This window comes from Haemaphysalis longicornis, unplaced genomic scaffold (genome assembly GCF_048455015.1).
Source record: "Haemaphysalis longicornis isolate Haplotype H1 unplaced genomic scaffold, Haemaphysalis longicornis Haplotype H1 scaffold_2, whole genome shotgun sequence".
NCBI lineage: Eukaryota > Metazoa > Arthropoda > Arachnida > Ixodida > Ixodidae > Haemaphysalis > Haemaphysalis longicornis.
In genome coordinates this window covers 149,372,876-149,388,747 of record NW_027526295.1, presented here as the reverse complement: position 1 = coordinate 149,388,747, position 15,872 = coordinate 149,372,876, and the positions used below count along the sequence as shown (strand labels likewise).

General features: G+C 50.9%; 2 long non-coding RNA genes across 2 annotated transcripts; one reads left to right on the top strand and one right to left on the bottom strand.

The window, feature by feature from the left end:
- The first annotated feature begins 1,375 nt into the window (after positions 1–1,375).
- LOC144167441 (uncharacterized) lies at positions 1,376–3,679 on the top strand. The gene is made up of 2 exons (XR_013321998.1): positions 1,376–1,598; positions 3,265–3,679. It is a non-coding gene; the product is annotated as an uncharacterized LOC144167441 (long non-coding RNA).
- A 2,243-nt stretch (positions 3,680–5,922) lies between these two features.
- Positions 5,923–10,339, bottom strand: LOC144169303 (uncharacterized). The gene is made up of 2 exons (XR_013322419.1): positions 10,154–10,339; positions 5,923–6,337 (listed from the first exon to the last, which is right to left on the bottom strand). It is a non-coding gene; the product is annotated as an uncharacterized LOC144169303 (long non-coding RNA).
- Positions 10,340–15,872: the final 5,533 nt, after the last annotated feature.

Here is a 15,872-nt window from a genome sequence, read left to right as displayed (position 1 = left end):
GATGTAATGTTCGCTCCCATGAGGAGGAAGAGCAAAACTGACAGCGTACTCTTCTCGTGCGCGGCGGAGTGCAGCCCCAGTTCCGCTCCCGCACCAGTGAAGAGTAAAGCTGCACATCGTCTCCTCTCTCCAGTACGAAGAGTAAAATTGCAATTTCATTCTTGTCAAGTGCGGGAGTAAGCATGGAGAGGCACTCCTACCATTTACGCACACCAACTCATCAGCGATGTTTTATTTGCATACGTATATATTATATAAAGCAGTTGTGTAAAAAGCGCCCGAGTACTTCCGCCGCGCATTCTAAACGTGCAAGAATATGAATTCATGTAACGATTGCTCGCAGCGTTCAGTGACATGAATGAAGCAAGCTTAACAAAACTAAAAAAACGCATATCTCGATTTGGTTTTGTTTCTTTGTTTTGTTTTTAGCTCTGTAATGGCTTAGTTATCGACATTTAAAAAGTTGTCAGACTATGCATCATAAAAGGTGCGCACCCCGGAGGAAAGAATACTGCGCGCCGATTTCAGCGATTACGCCGATTACACTGAGGGCATCCCAGCGGCGGCGGCGCGGCGGTGGACGCCGCGTCTCCGTAGCTCAGCCCGACGAAGATACGGCGTACTACCACGGCGGATTTTCCGCCACGCGATCTCGCGTCTACGGTGAAAACCGACACAGGCGGTGCACCCGCAAGAACCGGGCGAGCGAGCGACGACTGATGGCGCCAGACCGTGATGTCCCGCCAGCGCGGAACACAGGGCTGCGCTTTGTAAACCATGTGCTACGCACGAAGTGGACTTTCAAACAGACGCTTCATCCAACATGGGAAGTTCGACCTGCCCTTATCGTCATGCTTGCTTGAACACAGTACGACGCGTGCTCGCATCGAATAGGAGAAACTAGGTTTTGAGAATTAAAGGTATCATTATTGAGAAAACTGAGGTTACAGTGGATCAGGACAGAAGAGCACGGGGAGAAAATGTCTCACGCGGTGCGCAGGCGTGGGGCGACTCTCCTCGGAGAACAGCACACACACGTGACACGCCCCAGGCAAGACTCCACAGCTCTCACTCGTTGGTATAAACATCCGGCCGCGTTCGCTGCGACGGTGGCGGTTTCAGGTGTTTCATGCTCCGGGCTTGGCCCCTCGGTGTCTGTTTTCGTTTTCGCCTTCTCGGCGCCAGCATTCTCGGCACGAGAATTATCCGAAGCTTCGGAGAGGGCTTGCTCAACATGCGAAGTTTGACCTGCCCTTATCGTCATACTTGCTTGAACGCAGTGTGACGCGTGCTCGCTAACTGCTTGCATGCCTGTGCGTCAGCGTTAGATCACGAACACGTAAGCAAGCCGTATATTAGTTCGCTCGTGCGTGCGTGCATGCATGGAACTAGTTTTTATTTCGGACGGACATCACAGCTGCGGCGGCGCAGAGGCCGATACCGGAACTATATGCACTGTGTAGCAATGCGCGCGCAAGCCGCCGGGCCAGCCGGTGTGCAGTCGCTGCCTTTGCAGGCTTCGCGCCTTAAGCTTGGGATCTTGGGATGACGACCATGGATTTATCTACCGGACGAAGAAATGCTGGCGGGAAGTGGAGGTAAGCCATTAGTTAACCTGGTATTCTTATCTTGTGTATTTAGCGAAGGAGAGTTGCTGTCTAGCTTCGGTCCGCGGAAGCGGCTAACCCTAAAGTTTTCGTCACTCATTTTGACCGTTGCTTAGATTTGAAGGGCGGCTTTCGTACCCGTGTGCAAACAGCGTCGAGTCTTGCACCGTTTCAATCCCTTTGATTCGTGAAGTGTTGGTATCCTAGCCGAATGTTTTCGCAGGTAAGAAGCACGGTCGCGCGAGTAGTCGCAGCGATACCCTGTATTCTTAACTCGGCGGCTAGGGTTAGAGTGGCTGCCGTGCAGTAGCTGTGGCTACCTGCGCGGCTCCAAAGAATTTCGTACAATAGGCTGAGTTATGATAGGAGCGCGTCTAGCGCGTAGAAGTCACTAAAGTTACAATGATTTTAGTTACCGCCGCGAGTACTGCAGCAGACTGAAATCCTGTCCAGACAGGTTTTTTGCGTTTTGATTTGTACTCTTAGCTCGGCGGCTAGGGTTAGAGTGGCTGCCGTGCAGTAGCTGTGGCTACCTGCGCGGCTCCAAAGAATTTCGTACAATAGGCTGAGTGATAGGAGCGCGTCTAGCGCGTGGCAGTCACTAAAATTACAATAATTTTAGTGACCGCCGCGCGTACAGCAGCAGACTGAAATGCTGTCCTGACAGGGTTTAGGTTTTTTGCGTTTTGATTGAGGGCAGGATGGCCGGAGATGGGACTTTTCGGGGCGTACGCCCCGCACTGTTAAGGGGTAACTACATGCGTCTAAGCCGATGAGCGACGCGAGAAAACTCACTCATTGGGTACGGCAAACAGGTATTGTGGGCGACACAGACAAAATTTTTTTACACAGGCCGCTGACGGCGGCAACTGCGGCAGGCGACGGGCCGTCGCCGTCGCGGGCTTATACCGGCCAGAAGCAGCCCACGAGCGAGCGGCAGCAACGACGACGAATGGCATTGGCAGCAATGCATTATTTTTTTTTTTCGTTTGTCGCTGTCGCCCATAGTGTTTGTTGTACCCATTACGGTACTTTTTTCGCGTCGGTTGTCGCCGTCGCTGCGTGTGGTTTAATGTTCGAGCGTTCTGATCGTTCAATAACGAGCCTATTGGTTCTCATCAGATGTTGCGATCTGCAGCGTGCATGCAACGAAGCGTACTCGAGAATGAAGAAAACAGTAGCTATATGACCCATAGCAACTTTTACACGCTGTACTTGTGAACGTATAATGGGCCGTACGTTGCAGTCGGCTGAGGGCAAAATCCTATGCAAATTAATCGGGGATTATAACGTTACAAAAAGAGTTCTCTTTACTTAAATTTTGTTAAATGTTTTTATACCGGGAACGATAGCGGGGTAAACAATAGAAGCTACGGACACGTAAGCACTAATGGGTTTGGGGCGCATTGCGTAGGCAGACAGCTGTAGGGCGCGCTGTCTGACATGACATTGGCCAAGTGGCACAATGAGCGTGGCTGCATCCAAGGTCACCGCACATTCGCATGTAGACTTGTGACTGCGCCAAGCAGTATTGCATTCCAATACGGGTTCAATGCGTTCTCTCGGAGCAAAAACTAATCTATCACGTCGTCAAACTCGTAATTTTTTTTTCATTGTAGAACTTATCTTTGCTGTCCCCCTCTTTCTTCCTATGTAGGAACCACGGGAAGACGGTATTTGCCCGAAGATTTTTTTTTTTCCTGAGAGAGAACGAGATCCCCGAGGCGTCAGCAGGAGTGGCCGTCGCATTCAAGACACTTCTCCTCACATCCTTGGACATCGTGGATGAGTTCCCATTGCTGCTGCCTGTGTTTTCAAAGGGGAAGCGCACCTTCTTGCTTCTGTAGACGTTACTTCGGCTCAAGCACGGTGCCCTGGTCGGTACTGTTCTGAAGGCCGCCACCAACATTGGGAAGCATTCAGCTCGAACGTGTTTGTTTTTAATACCAAGTTATGCCTTTTTTAAATCTTACTAGCGCATCCTCATTTGAGAACCACCCGCCTAAAAAACCCAGTGGGAATGTTTCCGGTGGTTTCCTATTGTCCCACCAACATATATCTGTTGCAAAGTTCCCGTGTCAGTGGCTTTGTATCTTTGTGTTGATTGCACCTTGTAATGCGCTAATAGTAATCCACGCTGAATAGTTTTAGTCCAAGATTTTTGTTTCGCAAAATTTATTTGTAGATGTTTTTGATGTGTCCTAAATAAGAGCTGGCTTTCCAGTCCATGTGAAGCACTCACTGATGTACTAAGGCCACTTTGTTTTATGTTAATACTGTTAACTATTTTCCCACTGCTGTATTTCTACTGACGTTTTCGTGCTAATGCCAGTACCTTTTTATTTGTGGGTGTTAATGTCATTTTTATTGTCTTAATTTAATGTTTTTATTTCAGTGTTATCAATTGCTTTGCTGCATTTTTATTTGTGAATTTTTCTTGGATGTATCTTCAATAGGCGTTACGTCTCCTGTGTGCATGTGGAGTAAGAACCGTTTTTATGCTGTGATATTTTAATTCAAAATAAATTGCTTTTTGTGTGAAATTGCAGAATGAACCGATTGTTGTGGTATTTTTTTGAAAAATAAAGTCTGACCTTGTTTTTTCTTCCCATGTTTCAAAATGGCTTGTCCTGTTTTGTTTGCTTGTAACTGCCTATAGTACCATCGTAGGGATGGAAGGGGGGGGGGGGGGGGCTAGTAGCAGGCTAGCAGGCGGAGCGAAAACACGCTGTCTCGCGGGGAATAGCAGAACGCTCTTGAGGCGTAACGAGATGCTTTACAAGAGAGAGTAGTAGTACCCGTCTGCAGTATCCGGGAACGCCGAAGCCAATAGAGCTTATTCACGCCTAAAGGGAGTGACGGAACACTGCCTTGTACATGGCATAGCAATTCCCACACAGGGTTCAAGTACTCCGCTTCGACAGCAGCAAGTAAATCCCACGAGGAGTGTTTCGCCTCTCGTTTGGCCGCCACGCGCTACTCCTCGGAAGAGTCGCCCAATGCTGCCAAAGGGAGTGAAATATGGGACAAAAGTTTTTACTCCTAGACAGAGTGCCCAGCACTCCTCGTCTTCTTAGAGTGTGGTGAAAGCGTCACTTGCAAAAGATTCTGGAGTACCCTATTTGCACGATTCTAACGCACCCCAATTATATAGGGCGCATGTACGTCTACGTGGGAAAATTTCTAACCGCAATATCCCGCTCCTTAGTCCACTTGCAATTTTCTTGCGATTGTTCTGATGTTCTTTAACGTTTGCAAATTTGAGCATCGGGGTGAGGCGGAATATAGCAGTAGAAATTATGCACTCTAAGAAGACGAGGAGTGCTGGGCACTCTGTCTAGGAGTAAAAACTTTTGTCCCATATTTCACTCCCTTTGGCAGCATTGGGCGACTCTTCCGAGGAGTAGCGCGTGGCGGCCAAACGAGAGGCGAAACACTCCTCGTGGGATTTACTTGCTGCTGTCGAAGCGGAGTACTTGAACCCTGTGTGGGAATTGCTATGCCATGTACAAGGCAGTGTTCCGTCACTCCCTTTAGGCGTGAATAAGCTCTATTGGCTTCGGCGTTCCCGGATACTGCAGACGGGTACTACTACTCTCTCTTGTAAAGCATCTCGTTACGCCTCAAGAGCGTTCTGCTATTCCCCGCGAGACAGCGTGTTTTCGCTCCGCCTGCTAGCCTGCTACTAGCCCCCCCCCCCCCCCCCCCCTTCCATCCCTACGATGGTACTATAGGCAGTTACAAGCAAACAAAACAGGACAAGCCATTTTGAAACATGGGAAGAAAAAACAAGGTCAGACTTTATTTTTCAAAAAAATACCACAACAATCGGTTCATTCTGCAATTTCACACAAAAAGCAATTTATTTTGAATTAAAATATCACAGCATAAAAACGGTTCTTACTCCACATGCACACAGGAGACGTAACGCCTATTGAAGATACATCCAAGAAAAATTCACAAATAAAAATGCAGCAAAGCAATTGATAACACTGAAATAAAAACATTAAATTAAGACAATAAAAATGACATTAACACCCACAAATAAAAAGGTACTGGCATTAGCACGAAAACGTCAGTAGAAATACAGCAGTGGGAAAATAGTTAACAGTATTAACATAAAACAAAGTGGCCTTAGTACATCAGTGAGTGCTTCACATGGACTGGAAAGCCAGCTCTTATTTAGGACACATCAAAAACATCTACAAATAAATTTTGCGAAACAAAAATCTTGGACTAAAACTATTCAGCGTGGATTACTATTAGCGCATTACAAGGTGCAATCAACACAAAGATACAAAGCCACTGACACGGGAACTTTGCAACAGATATATGTTGGTGGGACAATAGGAAACCACCGGAAACATTCCCACTGGGTTTTTTAGGCGGGTGGTTCTCAAATGAGGATGCGCTAGTAAGATTTAAAAAAGGCATAACTTGGTATTAAAAACAAACACGTTCGAGCTGAATGCTTCCCAATGTTGGTGGCGGCCTTCAGAACAGTACCGACCAGGGCACCGTGCTTGAGCCGAAGTAACGTCTACAGAAGCAAGAAGGTGCGCTTCCCCTTTGAAAACACAGGCAGCAGCAATGGGAACTCATCCACGATGTCCAAGGATGTGAGGAGAAGTGTCTTGAATGCGACGGCCACTCCTGCTGACGCCTCGGGGATCTCGTTCTCTCTCAGGAAAAAAAAAAATCTTCGGGCAAATACCGTCTTCCCGTGGTTCCTACATAGGAAGAAAGAGGGGGACAGCAAAGATAAGTTCTACAATGAAAAAAAAAATTACGAGTTTGACGACGTGATAGATTAGTTTTTGCTCCGAGAGAACGCATTGAACCCGTATTGGAATGCAATACTGCTTGGCGCAGTCACAAGTCTACATGCGAATGTGCGGTGACCTTGGATGCAGCCACGCTCATTGTGCCACTTGGCCAATGTCATGTCAGACAGCGCGCCCTACAGCTGTCTGCCTACGCAATGCGCCCCAAACCCATTAGTGCTTACGTGTCCGTAGCTTCTATTGTTTACCCCGCTATCGTTCCCGGTATAAAAACATTTAACAAAATTTAAGTAAAGAGAACTCTTTTTGTAACGTTATAATCCCCGATTAATTTGCATAGGATTTTGCCCTCAGCCGACTGCAACGTACGGCCCATTATACGTTCACAAGTACAGCGTGTAAAAGTTGCTATGGGTCATATAGCTACTGTTTTCTTCATTCTCGAGTACGCTTCGTTGCATGCACGCTGCAGATCGCAACATCTGATGAGAACCAATAGGCTCGTTATTGAACGATCAGAACGCTCGAACATTAAACCACACGCAGCGACGGCGACAACCGACGCGAAAAAAGTACCGTAATGGGTACAACAAACACTATGGGCGACAGCGACAAACGAAAAAAAAAAATAATGCATTGCTGCCAATGCCATTCGTCGTCGTTGCTGCCGCTCGCTCGTGGGCTGCTTCTGGCCGGTATAAGCCCGCGACGGCGACGGCCCGTCGCCTGCCGCAGTTGCCGCCGTCAGCGGCCTGTGTAAAAAAATTTTGTCTGTGTCGCCCACAATACCTGTTTGCCGTACCCAATGAGTGAGTTTTCTCGCGTCGCTCATCGGCTTAGACGCATGTAGTTACCCCTTAACAGTGCGGGGCGTACGCCCCGAAAAGTCCCATCTCCGGCCATCCTGCCCTCAATCAAAACGCAAAAAACCTAAACCCTGTCAGGACAGCATTTCAGTCTGCTGCTGTACGCGCGGCGGTCACTAAAATTATTGTAATTTTAGTGACTGCCACGCGCTAGACGCGCTCCTATCACTCAGCCTATTGTACGAAATTCTTTGGAGCCGCGCAGGTAGCCACAGCTACTGCACGGCAGCCACTCTAACCCTAGCCGCCGAGCTAAGAGTACAAATCAAAACGCAAAAAACCTGTCTGGACAGGATTTCAGTCTGCTGCAGTACTCGCGGCGGTAACTAAAATCATTGTAACTTTAGTGACTTCTACGCGCTAGACGCGCTCCTATCATAACTCAGCCTATTGTACGAAATTCTTTGGAGCCGCGCAGGTAGCCACAGCTACTGCACGGCAGCCACTCTAACCCTACAGGGTATCGCTGCGACTACTCGCGCGACCGTGCTTCTTACCTGCGAAAACATTCGGCTAGGATACCAACACTTCACGAATCAAAGGGATTGAAACGGTGCAAGACTCGACGCTGTTTGCACACGGGTACGAAAGCCGCCCTTCAAATCTAAGCAACGGTCAAAATGAGTGACGAAAACTTTAGGGTTAGCCGCTTCCGCGGACCGAAGCTAGACAGCAACTCTCCTTCGCTAAATACACAAGATAAGAATACCAGCAGGCCCGTAGCCAGAGGGGGGGCCCTAGGGGCCCGGGCCCCCCCCCGAAATTTTTATGAGGGGAGGGGGGGAGGGTGTCCTTCAGCAGCAGGGCTTTCGGCACCCCGCTGCAACAAGAAATTTGTCTACAGCAGATGACCATGTGCAAAACTGAGCATATCTTTCCGTGCCCGTGTCCTACGCCGCGTAAGCAACCCGGAGCATCAGAAAAGAGTACACGAAGCCGCATGCGACAGTCGGCGCCTGATAAACAGAGTAGGGCGGCTGCGATACCGACTTTGCTGCCACTGCGGCTGTCCCGCTCGGACCACCACACCATTAAATTCACCCCCAAACATGCCCAGCCTGTGGCGCCCTCGACGAGCACTTCACTATCTGTGCGAGGGCGCAGCAGACCCCTTGTCTCCAAATCCATCTGGCAGCAGGCGCTGCGCGACCCGGAGGCATCAAGCCAGGTCTACGTGATGTCGCGAGAGCCGTCTTCGCCGTCCTGGTGTAGACCACCCAAGTCTGCTGTCGACCGAGTGCCCCCTCCCCTCACCCCACTCATCGGCGAGGAACATCCCGTCGTCTACACAATGCCGCGTCTTCGACCCGTGCCGCGGCTGCTGGACATAATCCGCTTTCGGCGGCCCTCTCGGCCACCCAACCGCCCCCGAATGCCCCCTTAATGACCGGAAACGTTCCGAAGAGGTGGCGACAAAGGCTTCATGCGGCGCCTCACTTTTGGCGGCAAGCTTGACGTTCCTGTCTGCTTCTTTGGGGACGTGCCGCGCATCGTTCTCCAGCACTTTGCGGTGTGGCTGATGACTCTGTAAAGGCCGTTGTTCAATGAGCCGCCAATGCCAGAATACCAGAAGGGATCCCAGATGTCCTCCCGACGCTTCAACATCGGTGGTCCGAAGGGCTTCGACCTTAGGCAGATTGCCTCACAGGAGTCAACCAGACCTTCACGTGTGCGAGAGGGAAACGTGCCCCCTCTGTGTGCGAGTGTGGGCGAGAGTATGAGCGCCATGGATTTTTGTGATTGGTGCGTTCCTAATAACAGCGGGAGAAAGTGGACGGAACTACGGCACTGCCTGTTCACGCTGGTCAAGAATGTAAATACTTCTACATAAAGTTTTCCTTCTCCCTCAGCTTGGTCCGCATGAGTGCTCCGGCACGACACCAACGGCGGTCAACTTCGACCATGCTACCCCGGTTCACAACAGTGACCACACCGGCCCTGGCAATCGCGGCGGCCTTCTGGCCCGCCCCTCAACCTTCCCTTGATCCCTGAGCTCAAAGAATGTTGTTCTCTTTCTCTCTCTCCCCGCCCCCACCAAGCAAAATCTGCGACACGGAGCGACACAGGGCGCCCCCGGCTCAAATTCAGTGGCGAGGTCCTTTGCAATGGAGGCCAAGACACACTGCAGTTCAGCCCGTGTTTGGGACGGAATATATCGCGTGTTTGCCCTCGTTTGTGTGGTGTTCTTTACGTTCGTCATTATGAGCACAAAAAACAAGCGGCAAGGTTCAACACTGATGAACTACTTCAACGAGCTTCCGAAGGTGAGATTTCTAGATTTGTGCAATTTTACATAAGTGCGAAAGCGTAATAGAACGCATATACAATGCATCAGAATTTCTTATGTCGAGTTTGCTCCGCGATCGCACATCGATCCGCGATCGCACATCGGCCCATCGTACGCACTTCGGCTCTGGCAGGCCTTTCTTCAGTGCTTTAAGCAAGAAGGACCTGGCCGCTTCTTCGCAGAGCCGCCTCAATACCGCCCCACCTCAATACACGGTCCCCGTCTTCCACCACGTCAACCCACTTTATTTCTGCCGCAGTAGTTTTAACCTGTTATATGCAGAAATAAAAACGTACAAAAAATATTTCGGCTATTCGTAGTTTTATTTTTGGCCCAGAGTAACGTAATTTTATTTTTATTAGCGGTATTTGTTGAGACATATTGTCCGCATGAAAATATTGTACTATTTGGTAGATTACTTTCCAAACTAAAATATAAAAAAGTAGAATAGTACTTAAAAACTCAAATAATTTATATACTGCTATTTTACGGAAAATAATTACTGAAAATGGGTACTTTCTTGAAATAGTCAAGGCCTACAGCGAGTGGGCCCCCCCCGAAAAAAATTCCTGGCTACGGGCCTGAATACCAGGTTAACTAATGGCTTACCTCCACTTCCCGCCAGCATTTCTTCGTCCGGTAGATAAATCCATGGTCGTCATCCCAAGATCCCAAGCTTAAGGCGCGAAGCCTGCAAAGGCAGCGACTGCACACCGGCTGGCCCGGCGGCTTGCGCGCGCATTGCTACACAGTGCATATAGTTCCGGTATCGGCCTCTGCGCCGCCGCAGCTGTGATGTCCGTCCGAAATAAAAACTAGTTCCATGCATGCACGCACGCACGAACGAACTAATATACGGCTTGCTTACGTGTTCGTGATCTAACGCTGACGCACAGGCATGCAAGCAGTTAGCGAGCACGCGTCACACTGCGTTCAAGCAAGTATGACGATAAGGGCAGGTCAAACTTCGCATGTTGAGCAAGCCCTCTCCGAAGCTTCGGATAATTCTCGTGCCGAGAATGCTGGCGCCGAGAAGGCGAAAACGAAAACAGACACCGAGGGGCCAAGCCCGGAGCATGAAACACCTGAAACCGCCACCGTCGCAGCGAACGCGGCCGGATGTTTATACCAACGAGTGAGAGCTGTGGAGTCTTGCCTGGGGCGTGTCACGTGTGTGTGCTGTTCTCCGAGGAGAGTCGCCCCACGCCTGCGCACCGCGTGAGACATTTTCTCCCCGTGCTCTTCTGTCCTGATCCACTGTAACCTCAGTTTTCTCAATAATGATACCTTTAATTCTCAAAACCTAGTTTCTCCTATTCGATGCGAGCACGCGTCGTACTGTGTTCAAGCAAGCATGACGATAAGGGCAGGTCGAACTTCCCATGTTGGATGAAGCGTCTGTTTGAAAGTCCACTTCGTGCGTAGCACATGGTTTACAAAGCGCAGCCCTGTGTTCCGCGCTGGCGGGACATCACGGTCTGGCGCCATCAGTCGTCGCTCGCTCGCCCGGTTCTTGCGGGTGCACCGCCTGTGTCGGTTTTCACCGTAGACGCGAGATCGCGTGGCGGAAAATCCGCCGTGGTAGTACGCCGTATCTTCGTCGGGCTGAGCTACGGAGACGCGGCGTCCACCGCCGCGCCGCCGCCGCTGGGATGCCCTCAGTGTAATCGGCGTAATCGCTGAAATCGGCGCGCAGTATTCTTTCCTCCGGGGTGCGCACCTTTTATGATGCATAGTCTGACAACTTTTTAAATGTCGATAACTAAGCCATTACAGAGCTAAAAACAAAACAAAGAAACAAAACCAAATCGAGATATGCGTTTTTTTAGTTTTGTTAAGCTTGCTTCATTCATGTCACTGAACGCTGCGAGCAATCGTTACATGAATTCATATTCTTGCACGTTTAGAATGCGCGGCGGAAGTACTCGGGCGCTTTTTACACAACTGCTTTATATAATATATACGTATGCAAATAAAACATCGCTGATGAGTTGGTGTGCGTAAATGGTAGGAGTGCCTCTCCATGCTTACTCCCGCACTTGACAAGAATGAAATTGCAATTTTACTCTTCGTACTGGAGAGAGGAGACGATGTGCAGCTTTACTCTTCACTGGTGCGGGAGCGGAACTGGGGCTGCACTCCGCCGCGCACGAGAAGAGTACGCTGTCAGTTTTGCTCTTCCTCCTCATGGGAGCGAACATTACATCCAACTCCCCGCAGCTTTCGAGGGGAGCGCGCCAACGCTTGCAGGAGTACAATGACTGTTGGACTCTTCAACTACTCCCCCGATTTCTTAGAGTGTGTGCATTGATAGATTCTTTTTTTTTCTAACCAGTCTATCCCCACCGACCATGCGTTTATTCACTGTAATACGGAAGAGGTGTACTTATAGGGCAAACTATGTATGTGAGTGTTATAAGCCTTCGTATGAATCTTCCCCCCAAATACTAAACGGGGCTTAAATTAAGAGCAGGAAAATAGGTCCAAAAATATACACCTCATCTTACAGGCTTAGGCCTGCGCAGCAGGATGGCACATACGTCCTTCTAATCCCAGTTACTTCCTGCGTGCTATTTAAGAACAAATGCTTTAATACTTTAACTTGCAAGCAGTTAAAGATAACTCGAACTGCGCCATATTCAACGCCTTCGCACGCTCACATTCTAGTAAGCGTATGCGTGTATGCACGATTCATATGGTGTTTAAAAGAGGAGGGGGGGGGGGGGGCGGCGGCGTTGACGAAAACTTCCGCCCAAAAAGCCTGCAAACCTTCTGCATTTCAACTTGTATTTCGTACATAGCACTCGTCTCTAAAGTATGAAGGAGATGTCGTTGCATGGTGAAGGACTTAGAGCAAAGTGATAAATATTCTCTGGGGCTCAAAAAATATATATAGGAAAAGGGAAGCATTGTGTCGACGTTTCTCCGCTCAGCTTGACGTTTCGACTTTCCCGTCTCTTCTCTACCAGCCGTCACCTCTCTGGCCGTGCAGCCGTCGTTCGCCAGATGTCGACCGCTCATTAGGCGAACAGCGGGCGCAGCTGACTTCTAATCACGCTTTTTCAGCATCGCTAGCTGCGTTTACGAGGGGGTAGGCGTATTTTTTCGAGTGCTGTTGAATGCGCAAGGCAATTTTGTCTAGCCCCGCTTTCTCCACCACACGCGCAGCCTGCTGCAGGTCACGCTCGATGAACGACGCGGTCGCTTCGGAACGGCGAAGCCAGAAACCGCATGACTGGGCGCATGGGATGATCACACGGGGCCGCTAACCGTTGAGCTTAGATATACGCAAGAAGCGACCTCACTTTTGGGAAGAATATGTAAAGTATACGGCTCTGTACGACTGCTGGTTATCACCAGGGAGGGCCTAAATCTTTAGAATAAAGGCTCTATTACTCCAGGAGAAAACTCAGATAACGGCTCTTCTCTCGTACTGTTAGTCTCCCTTTCAAGCTCCGCCAAGGTCAAGTCATTTGCTCGTTCGGTTGCGCAGTGAAAGCGTCTAATCTCTCGTTTGCTCCAAGGCGAGGAGGGGGGTTCGGAGAAGAGGATAGGAAGAGAGAGCAAGAGCGTATGGCATAAGAGAATTATACTAAAAGGCTCGGGCTGCATCCAAGTTCGCTGCGTGTTCGGCCTACAGCCGTGTTCGGCCGTGTTAGGCCTGCTTTCTGCCGTGCTGTGAAATGGCGTGCACGCGCGTTCACTGCGCGCTGTCAGCGCCATAACGGAGCTATCGCTCTATAAAGTTGGTTTATCCGCGTTCAATCAAGGTTTTTTTTTTTAATGATTGTGGGGATCCTGACGCCCAGGCCATTGCGCGATCACTGGGTTTGTGCCATCACGCGGCGCTTTTCCCCTCTCTCCTCCGAAATTCCGGCTCGTCTTGGCGCCTCTGTGTAGAGCCGAGCCGTCTCTCAAACTCTTGCGTGAGGTGAAGCCTGCAGAGACCGTTGCGGCGATAAAACACTGTCACGCAGCGGGCGCTCCGCCCTGGTAGCGGAGCTAACCTCACCTCATTGGTCCGTTTGAACGAGGCCCGAACCCGACTCTCGCCGGGAGGCGAACGCGCGCCCTGCGCGGGGGTCCGTTCGGGGAGACGCTTCCAGGACGCCGAAGGCGTTGGCCGAAGGTATGTGACGCTTTCTTTACCAGCCGGCGGCAACTCTGTTGCGCCGGCGAAAGCCCACCAGCCCTTCCGGCTGCGGCCAGTGCCCAAGGCTGCTCCTGTTGTCCCTACGCTTGCATATAGTAAGGCCGTACCTACCACTCGACGAACACGCCGTGCGGTACGCGCCTGTGAGCGAATGGGCCCCGTCTCCCTCGCTGCTGCGAGCCGATCCGGCCAGCACGGCGATGCGCGCGCGCACAACGTGCGTGCACCCCGGAATTTGCCCTGACAGAAGAGCCCACTGGCTCTGCGCCGACGAAACGTGTGCACTTGCGCGTGGCGCCCCATCGCCCCTTTCACCTAACGGGAAGTACGTACCTGTACTGTAAATTGTGTAATTGGGACTGTAAAATATGTGACTAGAATGTTAGTATAAAATAAACGTCTTCCCTCCGTACCCTGGGCATATTCCTTTGTCGCCCCCTTTCTCCACCTGCCCAACAGAGGCGGTGTTGATTTGGCGCGACGGCGTTTCAGTATCGTGAGCGTGCTCAACTAGCTCGAACCCACGGTGGTTCCTCGCGGTGTGCATGAATGCCTGCCTTGTGCAAAGCTAGCGTTATGCATATTGCGAGGTAGAGAGACCACAAACTGGCGCCCAACGTGGGGCCATTGGCTCATTAGCCTTTGGCCGCTAATTAAGCTGAGTACGCAACCGGAATCAGTCTTGATGCTTATCCGCTAGCGGTAGCTGCTACGGGGACGAGGCGACTGCCCCTCCGTACGCGAGTGTGCGTGCACCCCTCGTTAACGCAGCCCCACGGGGCAGTGCGACGGTTCAACCACGCCCCACTGGAGCGGCGGTATACGTATTCCGGGAGAAAGGCCACAGCCGCCACTCGGACTAGTGCACGCGAGATATATGCTTGTTGCCGTCCCCTGAGAGTAGAGCACGAACGTGGTAGTTCACGCGCTATCTCGTGCTTCGTAATATATCGAGATTCATTGTCCAAGTGTCACTTTAGCCGGCGGCGCAAAAGCGTGTGCCAGTAAAGGAGGCAAAATTGACAGCCGTTCAGTAGAGGAAGAGGGCCCAGAGTTGCGAAAGAGCGCGCGGACACCCCGCAGAGAGGGGCAGGCGCTTTTCGCGAACTCCATGCCGCCGGAAAGCGGACGGGCCTCGGCTGTAAAATCAGGAGGGGGAAGCGATGCCCGTTGCAAGGCGGTTGTATTGAGCCGAAAAGAGCTAGTAGCCGGCCAGCAGAATGACCCGTTTTTGTCGACGGATGTGCGACGGTCTCTGGGAGACATTTTTTTTTTAGTTTGATTTTTTTTTTAGACGCCGAGACGTAGCTTGTCCTGCTGCGGGCGTGCGCCGAGATGCTACTTGTCTTGTAGCAGGCGCGGGAGGGGGGCTGAAGTCAGCGTGTGTCGCCGACGCCCCGGGGGACTCATTTCTGCTGGACGGTGAAGGACTCGTGCTTAACTACGTAGCCACCGATGATGAGGCAATTGAACCATTCAATGTGGAAACCCCCTAAGTCTGAGTTGCGCACTGCTGCGCTAACCTCATGACGAACCCTTCGCCGGGCATTTAGGCGGCTCCAAAGTTTTCGATGAACTGAGTCGCTCCGTGACCTGGCCCGGCACGAAGCGAGATAATTTCGCTGTTGCCGGTCCTGCCATGTCTGTCAAACGGCGAGGGCGCACGGTGGGAAGCCGCCTGGAATTGTGAAGCCATTTGACAGTGTGCGTCCATGGCAGGTAGTTGCTTGCGACTTGAAGGGACCTTTGCCGAGAAGCAAGCAGAGCTTTACTTATATGGTGTCACGGTCTGACTATTCGGCGCTAGAGCACAGTGGCTCTGCGCGGTGATGACAAGGCACCCACGCTTATCCAGGCTTCTCTCGACCAGCTCATCAATATGACGTCACGAAGAGGTCAGTAATCATAGCACACTAAAGGGCAGGTACTTTAGCCGCCCGTGCTGACCACTTCTCTCAGTCTCAGCCAGCGCGGCCGCCCTGGCCGCCCCAGCCCATTGTGTGTGGTCAGTTTCCGCTACCCTCCAGCAAGTTGTAAGCAAATGTTTATCTTTTGTTCGGTTTGTAAAAGTGTGCATGTTACCGGGCGTTGTTTGTCTTATCGTGTTCCATTTTATGCCTGCTGAGGGCGAATGCTGTATTTAGTACCCGTTTGTTTGGGTGATTATTTTGTGCG